At 33.7% G+C, this 24,212-nt stretch overlaps 1 long non-coding RNA gene across 1 annotated transcript in view; it reads right to left on the bottom strand.

Moving 5' to 3' along the window:
• The window catches only part of LOC111088995, a 30,309-nt gene extending 11,418 nt beyond the window's left edge, over positions 1–18,891 (bottom strand). The window contains exons 1-2 of the long non-coding RNA XR_002613374.1: positions 18,708–18,891; positions 2,142–2,297 (exon numbers count right to left, since the gene is read on the bottom strand). This is a non-coding gene — a long non-coding RNA (uncharacterized LOC111088995). The remainder of the gene's footprint in view (positions 1–2,141; positions 2,298–18,707) is intronic.
• Positions 18,892–24,212: the final 5,321 nt, after the last annotated feature.

Raw genomic sequence — 24,212 nt, 5'->3', positions numbered from 1 at the left:
CTACACTTTTCGTTATCTTCTTCAGGTTAATAAAACAGAACGTGGCAATGACATTATATGTTATTATCTACACTGTCCATTATCTTCTTCAGGTTAATAAAACAGAACGTGGCAATGACATTATATGTTATTATCTACACTTTCCGTTATCTTCTTCAGGTTAATAAAACAGAACGTGACAATGACATTATACGTTATCTACACTGTCCATTATATTCTTCAGGTTAATAAAACAGAACGTGGCAATGACATTATACGTTATTATCTAGACTGTTCGTTATCTTTTTCAGGTTAATACAACAGAACGTGGCAATGACATTATACGTTATTATCTAGACTGTCCGTTATCTTTTTCAGGTTAATACAACAGAACGTGGCAATGACATTATACGTTATTATCTACAATGTCCGTTATCTTCTTCAGGTTATTACAACAGAACGTGACAATGCTGTTGTTACCTCACTATCCAATCTTCCTTCGAGTTGATAGTACAAAACATGATGGTAATGATACTAAACCTGTCCCTCATCATTTAGACAGCTCGCTGTCTCCTCTAGGTTTATAGTAAGAAATGGATAACTTACATAAATTTCCAACTTCGTGTGTCATATCTGTTACATTCCTTAAATCAATGGTACAGATAAATTCGATGTTGTCATTTTTGTTTGTCTGACAGAGTTTTGTCTTAGTAGTCATTCTGAATGTGTTTTATCGTCTATCAACTTTATCCTAAGGTTGAATGGACCACTCAAGGTTAATTGCACAGAACATCTAGGTGACGTCATGTCATCTATCTTATTATGGATCTTAATGGACCACTAAAGGATAATTGTACAGAACAACCAAGTGAATTCAAACTATCTTATCATGGACCTTAATGGACCACTCAAAGTTAATAGTACAGAGTAGCCTAGTGGAGTCAAACTACCTTATCTTCGTGAGTTATTGTAAAGAGAATGTAATAATGTTACATATTTTGAAATTGAAAGAACAGTTTGGAAGTGATTTTACTGTACAGAGTACATTAATATGTCCCCCTTACTTAATCTAGTTCACATTATAACAGATTGAATAATGTCTGACTGTACAGAGTAAATTAATATGTCTCCCCTTACTTAATCTAGTTCACAACATAACAGATTGAATAATGGCTGACTGTACAGAGTACATTAATATGTCCCCCTTACTTAATCTAGTTCACACCATAACATATTGAATAATGGCTGACTATACAGAGTAAATTGATAATGTCCCACTTTACTTAATCTAGTTCACACCATAACATATTGAATAATGGCTGACCATACAGAGTAAATTGGTAATGTTCCACTTTACTTAATCTAGTTCAAACCATAACAGATTGAATAATGGCTGACTGTACAGAGTACATTAATATGTCCCACCTTACTTAATCTAGTTCACAACATAAGAGATTGAATAATGGTTGACTGTACAGAGTAAATTAATATGTCCCACTTTACTTAATCTAGCTCACACCATAACAGATTGAATAATGGCCAGGTCAAGACCGGCTGTACAGAGTAAATTAACAAGGTCACACCTTACTTCATCTAGTTCACACCATAACAGTCGGTGTTCATGAAAGCAAAAAATATAAATAACACCGAGATCCTTAGTATTTCTGGCATATCTCAGTCAGCTGATGAGCCCTGGTAATTGGCGAAAGACCTCGTCGGTACCACAGCATATCATAATATATTCTTCTTTGCATTCACTCACAAGTTCTTAGGTTTACCTTATAAGGACAGTGAATGTAAGTGATGATAATAACTCAGTGTTATCATATCTCTCTCTTGGATACCAAAGGGTGAATTATATATCAGGGTTAACTGTATAGAATAGACAGATTCTTTATATATATATATATACTTAATGATTCATTCTATTGATCAGGATAATTATTTAATACAACCTAATCATGACCTCAAAATTATTGTTTTTCGTCCTTGTGGTTAAAAGTTCAATGGTGTTGCATTTTCTATTTTAACGACACTATTTGTTTATTTTAACGACAATATTTGTTGTGTTCCGGAAGTGAGTCGACTATTTTTATCCTCTTACATGTCATTCCATACTATGAAGACAACCAATTATTAATGACACATTTTCTATAACTCACCAGGACTGTCTACTGTTTCCTTCAAGTTGACAGCGCAGAAAGGATCGATGAGACTACTACTGCAGCCTTCGACTGCTTCATCTCCAACTTCTATTTGGAGTAGTTTCACCCTTACAAAACCTTTTCCAGACATTATGGAGAGAGGTTATGCGAAACCTGTTGGGACGAAAACATGAATTTTTTTTTTTGATTAATGAACTTCATAATGAAATAGCTGCATAAATAATATTACACATCATCAATGAGGAATAAAGTACCGAGGTGAAGTACGTTATAGTGAAATTAATTTGGACCCTCCCCACGTCATTACAGTTTATGTTATTATGCCTGGTCGCACCCCATTTATATATATATATATATATATATACACCATGTATCGTGACAATAAATCTGCAGCATAGTTTCCATTGTAAAAGGCTGTAATGTCCAAAGTACACCACTCCTCCCGCCATGCTTTCCATAAGCCACCTATCATATGAGGACTGCAGTTTTCCAGCGCCTGTTCCAGCAGTACAATAGCACCGATCTCACAGAAATCCACAGACGAGTTGATCGGTATGACTTCGTACGCAATAGTGTGAATAATTGTTGCATTCTGCAGTTGCTGAAAGTATGGGACGATTGAACTGATATGTCGTAGGAACAGCTTGCGTGCACATGACTTGTGTCGCTTTTGTAGACCGAGATATTTCTTCACTATGTTGTGTACTGTAGGGCACGTGTACAGCTTTTACCACTGACCTCTGTGTTCATGGGCTCTCACCTGTTACAAAACGCCGCAACTTGCTCATCACGGCTGAAGCTTGTTGAAAGTCTTTTTCTGGATGGTCCTTGTATCCAAAGCTGATCCATATTCCTTAGTTTTTCAATGTCATTAAGTGCAAGGGATATGCCTATCATGGAAATTTTAAATTTCTGACTGGGATGCATCTTTATTATCTTTGTTTTGCACCGGAAAGGACTGTTACATACACGAACAATATTTGGTGGCATTACACAACCTCCGTAACACCAAACAATATTAAAATGTAGTTCTTATATAAGCTGTTTCACCACAACCTTATATCAGCTGCGGTTGTCACGTGACTTGCTGATTTGAACATTCGAAATCGTTTTAATGTAGCATACGCAATCCTCAGTATAAACGAATAGTTGTCTGTCACATCTAAAATACATTTTTTTTTACAATTATCAAAATAGAATTTTTAACCGAAGCCATTTTAGTGTTTACTTCTTCTGACGTCAATATGTTATGTACAGTCTTGTTGATCAATGACTTTGTTTTTTGATTTCACGGCAGAGTAATGTTCGAATGTAAAAATCCATTAATTTATTTCTGTTTTTAGCTTTGTTGTTATTTTTTGATCTTAGATTAGAGAAGCGCTCGGTGAAGCGTGTTCTTAGTTTTGGAGTTTTAATGTACCTTTGTTGCTGTTTCTATTAAATTGTCGAATTAAAAAAAACACTTTATATCTGAATCATTATTGTAATAACATCGAATGTTGCTATTAATGCTAATTCTTAACTTCGGTTTCTCACAGTTTATTTAAAAACTTTTTATTTTTCAGTGCACTCGAATCCGCATTTTAGCACTGTTTAGTCCATAAACTTGCCGCTAGTCTACCGCGGGAGTGTGTGGGGTAGAGGGCTGTTTAAGAAGAAAAAGAAATATAGAAAGTTTAACTGGCAAAAATGACGTCATAAAGCAGCCGGTCGTTTACGTTTCTCGAGCACTTGAAAATAGGTATACCTACTTAGGGGGATGTTAATAATAAGCACGTGGCGATCAGAATTAAAAAAAACATATACAATATTTTGGTACTAATAATTTGGGCTATTTAAATGAACTATGACGCATGGTCATTCCTACGGCATATTAAGGTCACTTGTAAGCACATTGTACCTTTGTGCCGAGACTAGGTTAGTTGTGTTTTTGGTTTGTTCTGATCTGGTGTTTCGAATACTGTCACCAAATATAGTCGTCCTTCTTTCAGCCGTGGGAGCGTTATAATATTACTGGCAATTCCACTTTTCGTTGATAGAGAATAAGCCCAAGAGTTGGCGGTGGGTGATGTTGACTAGTTCTGCCACTTCTCAATTATAGCGCAGATAACCTTCGAGTAGCTTTCAATGAAGAAAACTGTTTTTATAAAACTACATTATGAGGTATTTTGTCCACCCCGGGGACTCAAACCTCGGATGTTTGTGTTGTAAGTCTGTAAAGCTGGCCCACAAGGAACCAGCCTAGTCGTTATAGAATTATATTAGATATCTGTAAAAAAATATTCTTTTCGTTTCAACTGAAATAATTAATTCATAATCACGTAGAGAATTATTCGACGTTATTTAGTTATTAAAAACAGTATTTATTAACAGCAGCGAAAACAGTACAAAATAGACACATATACAGTATTCGAACCGTAACTACTAAAGAAAGGGAAGTCCATAAATATAATGAAATAAGTATACATTCTACTGGTACTGTTATATATATATACCATGTAATTAATTACCTCATCAATCATCTACTAATTGAATTAAAATTAAGATTTAACAATAACTTTGTATAAGTGTTTTCATCAACACTGGTTAAAGTGTGAAAATTTCGGTTCAAATGTGTCACAGAAACTGACATGTATGCTATCGAAATGGAAATCAGGTCTCAGTCATGAACAATTTTGATAGGCCCTCTCATATTCAATAACTTGTAGAACCAGGTAGGTTCTAAGCTAGAATCAGATAGTTTATAACCTCTAAAATAGTGGTTCTTTAGCTAACCGCTCGCAACCAGCTGTCTGACCTGGAGATCTATATAGTTTTCAGACTCTAAGATGGTAACTCAAAAACAACAAACTAAGAAGCAACGTTACCAGCGGTTGACAAAGATAATATTTTTGACACAGTCAGAATAAGCATGGCTGTGGTGTACACGCGTGTCTCCACTGAGGCTAAGTCAGTCATTGAAGTCGCACACTCCTCCCCCATGCGCATGATCCTGTTAACAAGGAAGATTAGATTTATTTTAACAAGATTACCCTGTTTCGAGCACTGTTCCTCATCCTTTGTTTTCCTGTTTACATCGAAGGGAAAGAAGGTTTCATGTATCACGTATTTCCATAACTTTCTAACTAATTACTTTTATTCTTGCAGGAGTAGAGACCTCTATTACTTAGAGTTACTTTAAACGAGTAATGCAAATTTAGTCAACTCGTCTATGTGACGACTCGCTCTTGTTAATATCTTTACATAAATTGAAAGAACCTGAAAACGTCCGGATATTCAAGCAGGCTAAAACTTTTAATTAGCTTGATGACGTAGGTGAAGAGACTATAGTTAACGTTTATCATATAAAATAACTTCTAATATATGATTATACCTTTTATAGATAGGTGTTGTATATGTTCTTTAGATTTATAACTTCTAATATACGAGTATACCTTTTATAGATAGGTTTTGTATATGTTCATTTTACTTACAACTTCTAATATACGAGTATACCTTTTATAGATAGGTTTTGTATATGTTCATTTTACTTATAACTTCTAATATATAAGTATACCTTTTATAGATAGGTTTTATATATGTTCATTTCACATATAACTTCTAATATACGAGTATACCTTTTATAGATAGGTTTTATGTATGTTCATGTGATACTAGTGACTTTTATGAGTTTTGGTAAATCATTAATACAATTAACTTAGATATAATAAAAACAAGTTTATTGTAGAGTTTATGAATTCATTTAAGTAAAGACTATAAGCCAGTGTTTGGAATTTTAATTGACAAACATTAGTGTTTTATAATGCAGTCACTGACAGTGGTCTGTCTGTAAAGTATCGGTGATCTGTCCAAAACATATCTGCCTTATGATCAGTTATCAAGTTATCTAATCTGTCCAATAATATCTGCCATACGATCAGTTATTAAGCTATCTAGTTTGCCCAAAAAATATCTGCCTTACGATCAGTTATTGAGCTATCTAATTTGTCCAAAAATATCTGCCTTACGATCAGTTATTGAGCTATCTAATTTGTCCAAAAATATCTGCCTTACGATCAGTTATTGAGCTATCTAGTTTGTCCAAAAATATCTGCCTTACGATCAGTTATTAAGCTATGTAGTTTGTCCAAAAATAGCTGCCATACGTTGAGTAAGTCACTTATACTGCTAAAACATGTTAAATACATAATATTGAAACAAAGTAATATAGAAGGTTTCATATTTTCATTAATAGCTGTGCTCAATATTTAAATAATGAGATATTTAAGTGTGATTTGAAAAGAAATTTTGTTTTCTTGAGGAAAATGAAACTTTTAAACTAAGGGATCTTTATAAGTGATAATAACAAATTTAATAAACCTTTTCTCAAAATATCTTCAGTAATTCTTAAAGTTAGAAACGTCATCATTTAACATTGGCAATCTTTCAGTGATAAAAAGATGTAGTCAAACTTTAAAAATGAAATTTCTCGTGCCGTCTTCAAGCATCTCGCTTATAATAAAATATTTGTCATAAGTTTTATGCAAAATCAATTTAACTGTAATTGACTAAGATCTACGTACAACAGGTGCACCTGTCGTGTAAAAAATAAAATGAAAAACTAAACTTTATTTAAACGTAAGTTATCGCCGTATAAACATTACAATCTTTGAACCCTTCTGTTTTTTATTTCTCTTCTTTAATATAATCTACCAGTTTCGTGACTTCAGAGGTCACTCTTCAGGATGTAATTTTACTGACAATTAAGTTCAAGTATGGCTTTTCAACGTAACATAAAGTAAATACATATTTCTTTAAATGTACAAAGATGAAGTACAATCTTTAAATACATTAAATATACTCAAAAATAAATTGGTTAATTAAGCATGCTTTCCTTTCTTTTCTTCTACTTTTTCTTATGATTAAAAGTTTACTTTAATTATACTTTTCCTGTTACTATAAAAAATCAGTTTATTCTCTATTCTTTAACAACTTAATATACATGTTATTCAGATTATTATCATTTTTTGTGATTCCTAGTCATGTTTTTACCGCTACAAAACATGATAATAATAATAAATAAAAAAAGAGAGAAAACAGACTTAAAGGATAGTTGTTATTTGTATCCAAGGTGTTTTATATATACATGTATAGTTGGTTTCTCTCTTCTGTTATCAAACTTGTTAATGTTTTATAAAAAAAATGCATAAATGGTTACTTGTAACTAGGGTAACCCAGTGATTAGTCTTGGGTCCCGGGGTAACCCAGTGATTAGTCTTGGGTCCCGGGGTAACCCAGTGATTAGTCTTCTCGGATATGAATTCTACAGTCCGACACACTAATCTCTAGACCATGACTGGCTCTAAAGTTAGTATATCTTATATAACTTTAGCTTAATTCGTAGTGTTTGTATAGTTAATTATATTTTGCCTTTTTAAAGACTGACTTATTTTAGTATGAAACACTTTCATATATATGGTGTAGATTATTCGAATATAATGTCAAAGTTTTCGTGTGTTGTTTACAGTTTTTACATAAACATTGTGACAGCGCTCTAAAACACATACATTATGATAAACGAGTGACTGAAGAGAGGAGAGGAGGGTGTACGGTGGGTGTAATCTCAGTTAAAACTTCTATTAAAGTACGTGAGAAACATATTTAAAAGGTGTAAAAACTATTTTCAGTAAAAATTAAAATCACTTTCCGAAGGGGACATATCCTCGGACCCTTCAGCATGAATTCGCCATTTCATATCTTTTTTGTCTTCTACAGGTAGCAACCCCATTTATATATTTATACCTATGCCTCTGATTTAGTGAATCGTTACATTATATTGGTATTAAAGTCAAGCCGACATTTGGGGCACGTGTAGAGTGATTAGAACAGCGAATTATATTCTAAGCGCTGATTATTTTCAGTAAGATACGATAAGACAATTACAAGAACAAAATACAAACCTTTATTTTCCTGAACAAGAAGATTGAGCTATACGAAAGCGCGCGAGTTTTGGGTTCTCGTTTGAAAACCATTAAACATTTTGTGTGATCCTGTGTGCAAATTTCTTAATCAGGTGGCAGTTGGTAATGGTTTTGGTATTTTCAACTTGAACAACCAACTACAGTTTAATCTAGTTTTCACCAAAACAGTTTAATCTTATGGCTACATATCGATACATTGATCGTAAGATTCATTATTTGAGCTTTCAATGTAACAAACTAAAATCTTGTGACATGTGCAGAATAGGGTTGCTCATAACCATATAGTTAAGCCACTGATGATACCAGTAGCGTGTCGGCCATTATTAACTCTGTCCTATCCAGCCGACTTCATGAGCTCTGATATTGGGCGAAAGGCCTCGTCGGCATTGAATATAGCAGATATGGTGTAGTAATACAGTTGAAATACTAATACGTTATTCTTTCACTCATATCCTGGTATCCTGATAGTTAATTTTCACAAATTAATTGTCTTGATAGTTCTTTCAAAATACAAACCTGGAAAATGTTTACTTTACGCGTAAAAAAATCCACAATGCATATTAGATGCTCTGTATCCGCCTATTCATTTCGTTTTAGTTTGGGGGAAAATATAACCTCACAAACAGTTTAGGGGCTGACTCCCGCCTGTGTAAATATCTACATTAAATAATATAATTAGTTAATTAGCAATTGTTGATGTCGGTTTGTTAAGCAAAAAGTTCCCACCGCGATATTCGAAACCCGATTTTTAGCGTTATAAACTCTCAGACTTACAACTGAGCCGCCGGGGAGGGGGCTTGAATTGATATAAATATCAATGAAGAAGATGTTTAGGCTTCGAACTAACATCGATATGTCGCACAATAACATATATCCCATAAAATATCTAGGCATAAAGTAAACTCAAACGCGTCTGAAAACAATTATGATCATAAAATTATGACAAACCCACTCATAAAATTTCTATAAAACTTTGTACGAATTTCTAAGTATCTTATCATTTAAATTGATCCCCAGGTGACTCAGCGGTAAACGTGAAGGCTTATAACGTTTAAATTTGGGGTTTGAGCTTTCCACAGCGTAGATACCTCACGAGAAGCCCCTAGGGTTTATACCAAACCAAACCAAATTCCAGAACTGAAACTGTCTAAAAATATTCTTATTACTCACGATCATTTCGTCTTGATCTCCTAGATCTGTAAGTACTGAACTGTTATTTCTAACTGTGATGTTTTTAAGAAGACATTTAACAAAAAGTTCTCATAAAACATCATAATATTCCTCAATCAATATACTTTTATCATATTAAATAACTGATTAATTTATGATGTGAAAGAATTATTCTTACATGACTACTAGTGTAGAATGTATAAGTAAATGTATAATAAAACTGATTGTCACTTCTTTAACACGCTCAAAGCGTGGAGTCTATTCAGCGGCATATCTCGAACTCGATCCTTCGACCTTCACGCTAACCACTAGGTCACGCTTGGCCCAATCATAGTAAGGTATGGTAGATATATATGTATTAAAAGACGTATCTAAACAGACACAATGAAACATTTTTTTTTAAGCTTGTTTAATTGAAGCCGACACGAGCGTTTTATTAATAACCTTCATTATACTCGAAGTTTTCGTCTAATATTGCACTGGGAGCTAACAGCTAAAACTATAGAACCTTCCCTAATGTAAAATGTAAAAGTACATTACTGTTGTTCTGACCCCGCATGTTAAAAAGGACTGAAAATACGTTTCTAAAAGTTTTTGTTATCGAAAAAAAGTTGAGTTAGAAACAACTAAAAACAACGAATTACATAAATCTAGGAATAATAGAAGTTTTGAAAAATGCAGTGTGATGAGAAAGGTTTTTGAGGTTGGGTGTGGGTAATTGGTGTTATGTCAGATTTTAGCATTTTTAAGTCCATAAACTTACTGCTGACCCAGCATGAGAGCCGTGTGGTAGAGCTTTGGATTTCAGAACTGGTGATTCGGATTCGAATCCTATGCGATACCACAATACATTCCTCGTACTTTTAGCTGTGGGTGTGTTATAGGAGAGACAGCCAATCCCTTACGTATAACGAGGGCGGAAGAGTGCTGCTGACTAGATGTCCTCTCTCTGGTTAATATTTCGAAATGAGGGAGTAACTTTGCCAAATATACAGAACACAAATACGTTTTTCAGGACGAAAGTCATTTTAAAAATTCTAGAAGTCTGGTGATAGATGGCATAAAAACATGTAGATTAGAAGAAATAATTAAAAACGAAACACTGTCACCAAGGATATCGCACCCTGAACTTAAACAACATTATTTACACAGCTTTAAGCAACAGTTTAATTATATGCTTTGTTCATCAGAAGTTATTCGAATCCCATCCAATCTCAGTTATGAAAAAAAATCTAGCTCTATGACTATGCGTCACTCTAAATGTTTTTGCATGTTAAGTTCTATTTAAATCAGAAATGATAAGTCCTAATAACGCAGGGAGCTTTTCGTTCTACGATATACTATACTAACTAAATATTCCCAACCAGCGTAAAAGAACAAATCAAACGTTTTAAATTATGGACCGGAGTATGTCATGCATACAAATTTGTTGGTGCAGTTCATCAGCGCACTTGTCAAGGATAATGAGGAAAGATAACTTAGAAGCAGAGAGCTATAGAGAAAGACGTCTTTATCATTTAGACTATCGTGGTTATTCGTGTTTGAAATTGACGAGCTAGACTAGAAGGAAACGTAGATACACTCTCGTCTGTTAAAAATAAAAAACCGGAATGAAGGGTGGTGTTTCTTCTTTATTAAAAAAGATACAAAACCGGAGTGAAGACTGGCGTTGCTTCTGTATTAAAAAATAAAAAAACAGAGTGAAGGATGGCGTTTTTTATGTATTAAAAAATACAAACCGGAGTGAAAACTGGCGTTTCTTCTTTATTAAAAAAGATACAAAACCGGAGTGAAGACTGGCGTTGCTTCTGTATTAAAAAATACAAAACCGAAGTGAAGACTGGCGTTTTTTCTGTATTGAAAAAATACAAAACCGGAGTGAAGGCTGGTGTTTCTTCTGTATTAAAAAATGAATATTATATCGCGTTAAGTATTTTATGTATAGAAACTGTGCCCATTTCTTAGTCTCCATGTGTTAAAACGAAAAAAGCAACTCTCGTAAATAATCAGTAAGTCTCTCTAGATCCAATCATGCACGTTAGATTGTAAGAAAACAGGCATTTTGCCTTCTTTGAACAAATATACGTCAGAAGATGAAATCTTTAAAGAATTGAACAGTAAGACCAGAGCGTAGTTCACTAGGAGTTGAAGATCTTGTTGGCTAACATCGAGCAGTCGGATAGGATTTATCTTTGTTTCTGGGAAAAGAAAAGCGGTTAGAAACAAAGGAATTAAGAAGGAGTTTATTCGTGATTTGTGTTTCCGCAAGCACGTCCTCTTGTGGCACAATGTCTTCATCAAGTACAGTTACCGCTAAGTCATGTTGACGATGGGATATTCTAATTTATAGGTGTTTGAAGAGACAAAATAATGGAGATTTTCTAACACAAAACCGGTTCATACTAATGGATCAGCGGTCTTGAATTAATTCAAAAATCTGACACAGTTTCAAATCTTATATTCTATCATTTATTATATTTAAAAATGCTCACATAAAAAATTGGTATAATAAAAATCATAACAGATGAGGTTTTATACTGTTAAATGTTCATGTTGAGGTGACAGAAAGAAAGCCTGAAATATCTACCTTAATCTCACACTAAGTGTCTGCCTCTGACAAGCAGGTGGCCATGTTGGCTTCAATCATTTCCTTAGTGAAGAAAAGGAGTAAACGTTAGAGTGGATTTACACTGAAGAGGGCCACAAGGTTTTATTGGATTTACGTCACAAGGATAACTCTTAGAGCTGTTATCTTTAGTTGTTGTTTTTACTTAATACAGTTGCTCCTCTTTCTTTGACAGTCGATAGTTTTAAAAACACTGTCTTTATTTGTTATATCTATTCTGACACTAAAATGGAAGTAGATATGATGACACTGAAACGATAAAATTCTCCAACTATTGAATTAAAATGAATTCTTAAAGGTCAAAATACTGACAAAAAAATCAGCACGTTTCTATTGACCTTCCACCACTTTGGTATAACATACGTCTTATACACACACACACACAAATGTAACCATAAATATCACCAATACTTTATGGGCTACAGGGTCTCTAATAACACAGGTCTCACACGAAAAAATATAACCATAAATATCACCAGTACTTTATTGGGTACAGAGTCTCTAATAACATAGGTTTCACACGAAAAAAATATAACCATAAATATCACCAGTACTTTATTGGGTACAGGGTCTCTAATAACACAGGTCTCACACGAAAAAATATAACCATAAATATCACCACTACAGCAGTTAATTCTTTTAATTACTGATGTGTATTTTACATATAAGTCGGTAGTTTGAGGGTAAAACAACTGTTTATTTCAAGAGCCATACATTTAGGTAAAGTCCTAAAGCTTTAATTTTAAGTAGTCTTCCCTTTAATTCTTTGCCCAAGAAACAATTAGGGTAAATTCCTATAGCTTCTATTTTACACAGTCTTATCTTAGTTCTTTGTCCAAAAACACAAAGCTACACAATGGGCTACCAGACCATGGCAGGCTTCAACTGGTGTAACTCTTGGAATATCAGATCATGTCAGCCCTTAACTATTGTAACTCATGACCATACCAGGCCTCAACTGCTGTAACTCCCAACTTTAACTTACATAAACGATCAGTCGTCATGCTTTACCTTAAGAGATTATCTATACAAGAATTTATAGATACTGTATACAGATATCCCAGAACTGTTACATTAAACTTTCAATGTATCAAAACTTACCTGCTCTAGCTCGTCTAGTTAACACTGCAACCGTTTCGCAGAATAACAGTCATAAAAGGGGGATTTTAGTTCAGTTGTAAGAAACAATAAGATTTCCAAGTATTACGGTTGAGAGATGAAGTTACCAGTCTTGGACTTCGTAAAATATAATAAAACGTTGCAGTTATTTGTCCTAGAAAAATTTAGGGCAGAGCTCTATAGCTTGAGCAGAAGTTACTTTTCGTTTTCTGTTTTGTTTCCAACTGCATCGTCAAAACTCTGTCTTAAATATACATACATTCACCGATGTACATTTTGAATTATCTCGTCAGCTTATAGTAAGCAGAAGCTTAGAATAAAGAATGCTTTTCTCATCAAGAACCTTAACTCGCCTTCATAAAATGGAACATGTTTTCAGTCTATAGGACTTTGCTCTAATTGTTTCTTGGGCAAAGAACTAAATATAAGACTGTTTAAAATAAACACCATTAGACTTTGCTCTAAATTCTTTTGGGGTAAAGAATTAAACAACCACTGCTTAGAATAAAGACTGTAGGAATATATCCTAAATGCTTCAACAGTACACAAACATACGAATTGATAAAACGTAGTCTACAACAGTTACCTTTTTGTTAGTTTTACCCAATTTAGAGACAGAATTTGTCTTTTCTCAGCGAAAGTAGCTATAAGTTGTCCGCTACTTTTCAAGCTGCACTTCCAAGAAAAATCCTCAATCGTAACGGTGTAAAAAATTATTCATGTTTGGAATAAGAACTGTGAAAAACTGGACTGTTTTGTTATCAAAATTTATGTATTTTAAAACTATCGTTCTATTACAAAATAAAGATGGAGTGGATATCACACTCTTCTGATAATATAATATGTCCAGAAATTATATTAACTTGTGTTTCGGAAACATTAATTAACTTTGTTAAAATGATGACTAGAATTCCTTTAGACGACATTATATATTTTATAGCACGGAACAACAGGTGTTTCCTTAAATCCGTATATAAATGTTAATGTCCCCCAGTGTATGCGGACTTACAACGCTAGAATCCGGGTTTCGATACCCGTGGTGAGCAGAGCACAGATAGCCCATCGTGTAGCTTTGTGCTTAATTACAAACAAACAATAAATGTTAATACATTTTTAACATTATTTTATATCGATTGCTCTCAGTTTGTTTGTTTGTTTTCTAATTTTCTCATAAAAAATACAACGTGATAAACTAGAGATAATTTATATAGTCAACATCACCCACCGCCAACTCTTGTCTAAACCAATAGTAAGATTTTACTGTCGCACCCAAAGTACATAGCAAGGGTACGTTCCCCGGTGAGACAGCGGTAAATTTCCATACTTATAACGCTAAAATTAGGGTTCGATTCCCTGCGGTGGACACAGCATAAGGCCCAATGTGGTTTTGCTCTTAAACTAACAAAATCACGTGTATTGCGGCAATGGGGCGCGAATCATAAATCTTCATATACACAGTCCGAAAACGTTAACTACTAGGCCACGCAAGATTTTATGAAAAATCTAAATATTAAGTTCTGATTGTATGTAAATACTAAAAAGAAGATAAAATAAGTAAAAGACCTACAAAAACAATGATTTGATTTCTATAAATTTTATCCAAATAAAATTAGATGTTTACTAGCTTATTCAAACATAAGAGTAAATGTAGGGTTAACTAAAAATAGACCAACGCTTTTGTAGGGTACATAACGTTGGAAGATAACTTTCTGAGGTAGTTTATAGCTTAAGAATGCGTTTGGGTGTTTCTGGGGTGTAAGCTATAGTTGTATTGGTTTTTCTGGTGAATTAATTAGTCGATAAAAACTTATAAGTAGAACGTTACTAGTAGCTTGATATTCTTTCATATTTCACAAGTTTCGTCACTACAAGTTTTTTGCCGCTGCATAGCGGCTCATAGAACTGCTCTACGTTTTATAAGTACAAACTTTTAGTTCAGAGCTCCGTCATCATTTGACCGATTTGAGATCTAATTACAGTTTTAGACTCAGCAGGCCAAACCCTTTCGATTGATTTATTTGACCACGCCCAAGGTCTCATAGATTAATTTATTCTAATCCTGACTAAAAGAATTTCATTTTGAGGGTAGGCTGCTGGAGATCCTGATGAGTAATAAAATCGAATCGGGTATACGCGCGCCCTACGTTGGTATTGCTGGCGCACAAAAATATAGCTAATAAAAAGGAAAAAAAAAAGTCTCATAGATTAATTTATTCTAATATTGCCTAAAAGAATTTCAAGTGCCGCGGCTATTGAGAATTCCCTCTTTTTCAATAAAGAAGTATTTTTTTTTTTATAAACAAATATGCCAGAAAAATAGTGCAAACTCTGAGATAAGTTTGTTTGTGAAATTTAACGAAAACATATCTAAAATGCATCTGATAAATAAGAAAAAAATCGTGACGTCTACCCGTAATGTAAGCCACTAACAATAAAAGTGTAAGTGAAGCCTATGTTATGCAGACAAAAACATATATCCGGAAGTATATAATGTCTCAGGTAAAATCTTACGAGTACATGTATCATACAAGTACTTTGTAACTTTCCATCTCAAGTTCTCTACCGGTATTTCTTTCACGTAAAAGGCTTAAGTAGAAAAGTGGGAAGCAGCTACACCCAAGATTCTTCCCTTGCATGATGTTGTACATAAATTGTAAGAAGTGCATGTAAATTACCTAGTGCTGATTTACGAATGTCGGGATACTTCTATAACTATATGGTCACGTGGCAGAATGAAATATCTCGCACATGTAAAAGCAAACCGAACTAACCAAACCTGTAAAGTATTTCCAAAATCAGATAGATTGATATACACAGTATGATTGTTAAAGTGTATATACACACAGTAAGATTGTTAAGGTGTATATACACACAGTATGACTGTTAAGATGTATACATACAATATGATTATTAAGGTGTATACATACAGTATAATTGTTAAGATGTATACACACAGTAAGATTGTTAAGATGTATACATACAGTATGATTGTTAAGGTGTATATACACACAGTATGATTATTAAGGTGTATATACACACAGTATGATTGTTAAGGTGTATATACACACAGTATGATTGTTAAGATGTATACATGCAGTATGATTGGTAAGATATATAAACACACAGTATGATTGTTAAGATGTATACATGCAGTATTATTGTTAAGGTGTATACACACAGTATGATTGTTAAGGTGTATACACCTTAAAATGATTGTTAAGATGTATACCTGTAGTATGATTGTTAAGATGTATACATGCAGTATGATTGTTAAAATGTATACATGCAGTATGATTGTTAACACGTATACATACAGTATGTTTGTTAAGATGTATACATACAGTATGATTGTTAAGATGTATACATACAGTATGATTGTTAAGATGTATATACACAGTATGATTGTTAAGATGTATACACACAGTATGATTGTTAAAATGTATACATACAGTATGATTGTTAAAATGTATACATACAGTATGATTGTTAACACGTATACATACAGTATGATTGTTAAGATGTATACATACAGTATGATTGTTAAGATGTATACATACAGTATGATTGTTAAGATATATACATTCAGTATGATTGTTCAGAGGACATAACATTTCGAAAAAAGGGTGTTTTTATTTTTTGTCATTGAAAAAAAACTCTGTCCAGCAGATCGTTTAGAGTAGCAACGGGCTCGAAACGAGAATTAACGGGAATCTTAACCAAAGCACATCCATAAAGTGAAGAGTACTGTTACAAAATGGAACCATCTGACCCAAACTTCTATTTTCATGAAGCTAGTTCTATCTTTTGCTGTTATTAATCTGACCCAAACTTCTATTTTTATGAAGCTGGTTGCATCTTTTGCTGTTATTAATCTGACCCAAACTTCTATTTTTATGAAGCTGATTGTATCTTTTGCTGTTATTAAAAAAGATAATAAAATGGAATCTAAAATTTAAGAACGTTCACAAGTTTCTAGCGATACCTCGAAATTAACTGACGTTTTTATAAGATAGTCGAAGAAATAAACTCACCTACCTGTAAACTAGGTTATTTCCTCTCCTCGTTACTTTGTTTACCTGTAATGTAGGTTATTTCCTCTCCTCGTTACTTTGTTTACTTGTAAACTAGGTTATTTCCTCTCCTCGTTACTTTGTCTACCTGTAAACTAGGTTACTTCGTCCTCTCCTCGTTACTTTGTTTACCTGTAAACTAAGTTACTTTTTCCTCTCCTCGTTACTTTCTTTACCTGTAATGTAGGTTACTTCGTCCTCTCCTCGTTACTTTGTCTACCTGTAAACTAGGTTACTTCGTTCTTTCCTCGTTACTTTGTTTACCTGTAAACTAGGTTATTTCCTCTCCTCGTTACTTTGTTTACTTAGGCTACTCTTCCACTTGTATATCTCTACTATAACGCTGTGACTTTTACTTTTTTCCCCTTTTCATTGATCCTTTGCATAGGTCTCCTATGAAATTATTTGATTTTTCTCCCTCCTCTTTTTTCCACCTCTACTCTCAAACTAAGTAGCTTTCATATTACTTTCTTCTACTTCTACTCTCAAACTAATTAACTTTCTCACTCTTTGTTACTCTGTCTTCCTTTTTAAACTAGGCATCATATTGTTCTCACTCGTTGTTATTTTGTCTACCTTTTTAAACTAGGTATCATATTTTTCTATTTTTATCAGCACCCTAATATGGAAAAAATTACCTTTTCTGTTCCTCTATCTTAACAACCATAATAACTGACCCTCTTTTGGTTTCTGTTTTCTTTCTCATTCTAATTTTTGATTTTAATGTTCCATCTTCAGCCAGCCAGTTCTTTTAGTCGTTGTTTTCAAGTCTATATAACTCATTTCTCTTTCCCCCCTCTCACATAACATTATTTAAGTTCGTTTAGTAATCCTATATTTTACCAGACTTATTCCTTCATTTACACATTTTGTTTTTACTTCTTACTTTTCTGTCGCTTTCTCTTGGTTTCCCCACATTTCTTTATTGTGTATCTATATTCCTGGTTACACATTTCTTTATTGTGTATCTATATCCCTGGTTACATATTTCTTTATTGCGTATCTATATCCCTGGTTACACATTTCTTTATTGTGTATCTATATCCCTGGTTACACATTTCTTTATTGCGTATCTATATCCCTGGTTACACATTTCTTTATTGCGTATCTATATCCCTGGTTACACATTTCTTTATTGTGTATCTATATCCCTGGTTACATATTTCTATATCCCTGGTTACACATTTCTTTATTGTGTATCTATATCCCTGGTTACACATTTCTTTATTGTGTATCTATACCCCTGGTTACACATTTCTTTATTGCGTATCTATACCCCTGGTTACACATTTCTTTATTGCGTATCTATACCCCTGGTTACACATTTCTTTATTGTGTATCTATATTCCTGGTTACACATTTCTTTATTGTGTATCTGTATTCCTGGTTACACATTTCTTTATTGTGTATCTATATTCCTGGTTACACATTTCTTTATTGCGTATCTATACCCCTGGTTACACATTTCTTTATTGTGTATCTATATTTCTGGTTACACATTTCTTTATTGCGTATCTATACCCCTGATTACACATCCCACCCTCTTTGTATTTGTACTATAATTTTCTGAAAATACCTATATCCTTAGTAATTTGAATAAAACAAATGTTTATCTTACCTCAGTATCTTGCTTTGTTCTCAGAGATGATAATTCACCACAGCGCCTCTTAGGTAACAATATTTTTAGTTTTTAGAATCTACGAAATGCGTTCTCAGAATAAGTTCGACTGAACGAACGTAGCGCGAAGCTCTCCACCACATGCTTGTTCTCCTACATATTGTCAGAACTCTCCTACTCCGAGCCCTCGTGAAAGCAGTCAGCTCTCCAGTTTCCACAACATCGAGTTTTTGTAGAAAACCCCAACAGCGCCATCTCCATGTAAAACTATTATTACTAAAAAAAAGACTACCATAGTTGCCTGTTATAAATTGGTCACTTTACAATTTACAAACGTTATAAAAAAACTATAATTGAAAATATAATGAAATAAATACTGTTCAGTTAGCCAACTGTTTTCGATACAAGTTATCATATTTCTTTTTTGTTGTTGTTTCATTTATTTAAGTGCAAACATGCACAACAGGCCATCTGTGCTGTGTCTAACGCAGGGAAAATACGCCAAATTTTGGCCTTATAATCCCTCAAGCTAACCACTGAGCCACGGATGGGGTAATTCTTATGTACAATTCACTTTCTTTTTAATGAAATTGAATTAGTTTTCTGTTCACAAAGTGAAATTAATATTTACGTATCAATGTATTTGTTTTTTACCCTAATACTTAACGTTTGAAATGGAAAAGCTTGTCTTTGTTGTTGTTTTTCAGTTCCAGGTACTCATGAGTTAGCAGAATCTGTTTTTTTTTTCTAAATTAAGTTTAGGATTCAGGCGAATTTCTAAGTTACATCAACAGTATAAAATATATTAAGAGGTATTTATTTTTGTTTATTTGTTTGAAGTCAAGCGCAAAGCTACACAATGGGCTATCTGTGCTCTGCCCACCACGGGTATCGAAACCCGGATTTTAGCGCTGTAAGTCTGCAGACATACTGCTGTGCCACTGGGGGCGGATATTTATTTTAACCCCAAAAGTTCGAAAGCGACAGTAGTTTTATTTTACCATAAAGGTTCCTGTAAAGCGAAAATAGAGTTTGTTTTAATCCTAAAAATTCATTTAACATAGCTAGAGGTAGCTTTTGATAACTGGAACATAGCTAAAGGTAACTTTTTATAACTGGAACATAGTTAAAATTTACTTTTGATGGCTGAAACATAGCTACAGATAACGTTTGGTGACTGGAATATAGGTAAACTTTACTTTTGATGGCTGGAACATAGCTAAAATTAACTTCTGATGGCTGGGACATAGCTAAAATTAACTTCTGATGGCTGGGACATAGCTACAGGTAACTTTTGGTGACTGGAATACAGCTAAAATTAACTTTTGATGGCTGGAACATAGCTAAAATTAACTTTTGATGGCTGGGACATAGCTACAGGTAACTTTTGGTGACTGGAATACAGCTAAAACTAACTTCTGATGACTGGAACGTAGTTAAAATTAACTTCTGATGGCTGGAACATAGCTACAGGTAACTTTTGGTGACTGGGACATAGCTAAAATTAACTTCTGATGGCTGGGACATAGCTACAGGTAACTTTTGGTGACTGGAATACAGCTAAAATTAACTTCTGATGGCTGAAACATAGATACAGGTAACTTTTGATGACTGGAATATGACTAAAATTAACTTTTGATGGCTGGAACATAGCTAAAATTAACTTCTGATGACTGGAACATAGCTAAAATTAACTTCTGATGGCTGGGACATAGCTAAAACTAACTTCTGATGACTGGAACGTAGTTAAAATTAACTTCTGATGGCTGGAACATAGCTACAGGTAACTTTTGGTGACTGGAATACAGCTAAACCTAACTTCTGATGACTGGAACGTAGTTAAAATTAACTTCTGATGGCTGGAACATAGCTGCAGGTAACTTTTGATGGCTGGAATATAGCTACAACTAACTTTTGTGACTGGAATATAGCTACAGGTAACCTTTGATGGCTGGAACATAGCTAAAATTGACTTTTAATGGCTGGAACATAGCTAAAGATAACTTTTGTTGACTGGAATATAGCTAAAATTAATTTTTTGAGGGCTGAAATATAGCTACAAGTAACCTTTGATGGCTGGAACATAGCTAAAATTGACTTTTAATGGCTGGAACATAGCTACAGATAACTTTTGTTGACTGGAATATAGCTAAAATTAATTTTTTTGAGGGCTGAAATATAGCTACAAGTAACCTTTGATGGCTGGAACATAGCTAAAATTGACTTTTAATGGCTGGAATATAGTTACAGCTAACTTTTGTGACTGGAATATAGCTACAGGTAACCTTTGATGGCTGGAACATAACTAAAATTGACTTTTAATGGCTGGAACATAGCTAAAGATAACTTTTGTTGACTGGAATATAGCTAAAATTAATTTTTTGAGGGCTGAAATATAGCTACAAGTAACTAAAGGGATTTAAAATTCACCAGTGAGGTGTTCATCGTTTTATTTTGACCAATGTGACGAAGAAACACATATGCACTTCAAAGAAGTGAACAAATTGAAAAGACGTCTATATTTACAATATCTAAGGACATGTAAAACATCACCGCTTCTTTGAAGATTCTGATGGTCGTATTTATACTGACATTACCAGATGTTAGAAATCTGTGAAAGTAGTAAATGAAACGGAAACTGTTTGAAAAGGACAGGAAATACAGATCCAACTTAACGCTTATAAAATCAGTTGCAAAAAAGATTTACGTTGTAAGCACAAGTTTTTTTTTAAGATTTAGGTTGGCTGTAGTTATTATTGTCTATTTTTATTACAGGTTGTATACATTCTATAGGTTGGCCGTAGTTATTATTATCTACCTTTGTTACAGGTAGTATAAATTCTATAGGTTGGCCGTAGTTATTATCGTCTGCCTTTGTTACAAGTAATATAAATTCTATAGGTTGGCCGTAGTTATTATCGTCTGCCTTTGTTACAGATAGTATACATTCTATAGGTTGGCTGTAGTTATTATCGTCTGCCTTTGTTACAGGTAGTATAAATTCTATAGGTTGGCTGTAGTTATTATTGTCTGCCTTTGTTACAGGTAGTATGAATTCTATAGGTTGGCTGTAATTATTATTGTCTGCCTTTGTTACAGGTTATATACATTCTATAGGTTGGGTATAGTTATTATTGTCTGCCTTTGTTACAACTAAATATAGGCTTAGCACAAAGAAACACTAAATTCCTCGATTAGCATGAGAGTTATTTAGGTTTATTTCACCAAATACCCCGAGTAGCGCTACATCCAGCAACAAATAATGTTATCATCGACACAAAATGTTAATAAAAAGAACAAATTCGTTTAAAAAAGTTAGTTTTGACTAACACTAGTTTTATTCATTAATTCAAAAAAAAACGAATCCGTTTAGTGAAAAGACTGACTGCTTTGATTACCGCGAGCTTGGTTCATTAAAATAAAATTCGTTTAATAAAAAATACTTGTTTCTTTGATTGAATACAGATTTCCCTGATAAACTAAAGATGAGAAAACTCATGTTTTTTAGGGTTTGGTGTAATTTTGGGTGTGTTTTACTTGTTTGTTGTTAAACCCAGAGCTACACCATGGGCTATATGTGCTGTGCCCACCGGGGGTTTCGAAATCCTATTTTTAGCGTTATGGGCCCTTAGATTTACCGTTATGCCAACTGGGACACGTGTGATGCGACAGTGTTACGTAATACGGATGAAACCATTTATTTAAATATAAAACAGTTGATTGCAGTAATTGTGATTAAGGATTTCCAACACGTTAAATGATGGATTATTTGAGAATTAAATGAATTTTAGATAATTAAGAGTTAAACGTTGGATTATCCATGATATATTCACTCACTTATTGAAATAAAGACTTGGTATCTGGCTTTTTAAAACTATGAGGTATAACGTTGTTCATTTTCAGTGGTGAATCGACAGGAGATCATGAAATTGTCATTCCCCATATTTTCTGGTTTGTCTCGAGTTTTCATCCTTAATCTATCACGAGAGAGCAAAACAAAAATAACAACTGGCTCTTTAAAAGACGACCACTCTCTACTAATGTTTTACACTGCAGCTTCTCTTACAGGCATGAAACTTTGAATTAGACTCAACCTTTTTCTGGCACATCAAGAAAATAAAATGGATGTGTCTGTAGATTTCTTTCTCGTGGAGTTAGTAGACAAGTACAGAATATAGATGATTCGCCTTACAGAAGCGGTAGTTGTTACAGATGACGTTTTCCACATTCACTAAAAGGTTTCTCATCCACGCCATGTCTTAGTCTGACAAACGGCTGTCATAAATGACATTCATAAGAAAATGAAATTAACATTAGGTCAAGGTCAGCTACGACAAAACAACCTTTTCCAACATTTATTTTTAACTATGCTAATTAGAACCTTCTAAGCAGATGAAGTAACTAAATCAACCAACTGTTTAAATGTGGTATGCTATTAATTTTAATGTTTTATACCTTTCACTACCGGTGGGGTCCATACATTGTCTGTTACAGACTCAATTTAAAGACGAAACCAAATATATCAATTTAAATCAATATTTTTATGTAAAACACCTAAGGAACCCTACCGGTAATTAGTGGGATTGTGTAAAACAACCTCAACAATTAATTAGTGGAATTGTGTAAAATACGTAAGGTTTGTTTGTTTTGAAATTCGCACAAAGCTACACGAGGGCTATCTGCGCTAGCCGTCCCTAATTTAGCAGTGTACGACTAGAGGGAAGGCAGCTAGTCATCACCACCCACCGCCAACTCTTGGGCTACTCTTTTACCAACGAATAGTGGGATTGACCGTCACATTATAACGCCCCCACGGCTAAAAGGGCGAGCATGTTTGGTGTGACGGGGATCCCAACTCTCGACCCTCAGATTGCGAGCCGAGCGCCCTAACCACCTGGCCATGCCGGGCCAAATACCTAAGGAATCTCACATGTAGCTAGTGGGGTTGTGTAATTCACATATAATTTAATCTTAACAAAACAGTCAATCTACATTTTAGAATATTTCGTGTGACAATAACCGTAAATAGGTTGATTTTAACATAGTTTACCTGAAAATATACAATTAATGTTAAACGTATAGAATAATTTTCAGCTTGATTTTTTTCTTCTTCTCCTTGTAATTTAAAAAACTGAAGCTTTTACTCAAATGTCTTGTTTGGAAAACAATTAAACTGTAAATAAAAATACATTAACTTAAATATACAGTTCGTGTAAGGATAAATAAACTAGCAACATCTGCTTTATGCATATAAAAATGCTTATTGTTGCGAAACATGCAAAAAGTAACTTCAACTATAAATCAAAGGAACAATACAAAGATGTAGGCAAGGAATATTGGTGTTATATATAATGTGTTATTCTAGCTATAGATTTTAATAGATCCAGAAATTCCTATAAATTATTGATTAAAATTAGATTTGAATCGCTTAATATTGTTACGTCTCTGGTCGTTAGTTAATTATTCGTAAAAATTATTTTCGAAGCACTTCAGCGATACAAGTCC

The sequence above is a fragment of the Limulus polyphemus genome, unplaced genomic scaffold (assembly GCF_000517525.1).
Source record: "Limulus polyphemus unplaced genomic scaffold, Limulus_polyphemus-2.1.2 Scaffold4955, whole genome shotgun sequence".
In the NCBI taxonomy this organism is placed as follows: domain Eukaryota; kingdom Metazoa; phylum Arthropoda; class Merostomata; order Xiphosura; family Limulidae; genus Limulus; species Limulus polyphemus.
Note: the sequence above shows the minus strand (reverse complement) of the source record. Positions and strands in the feature narration are given on the sequence as shown.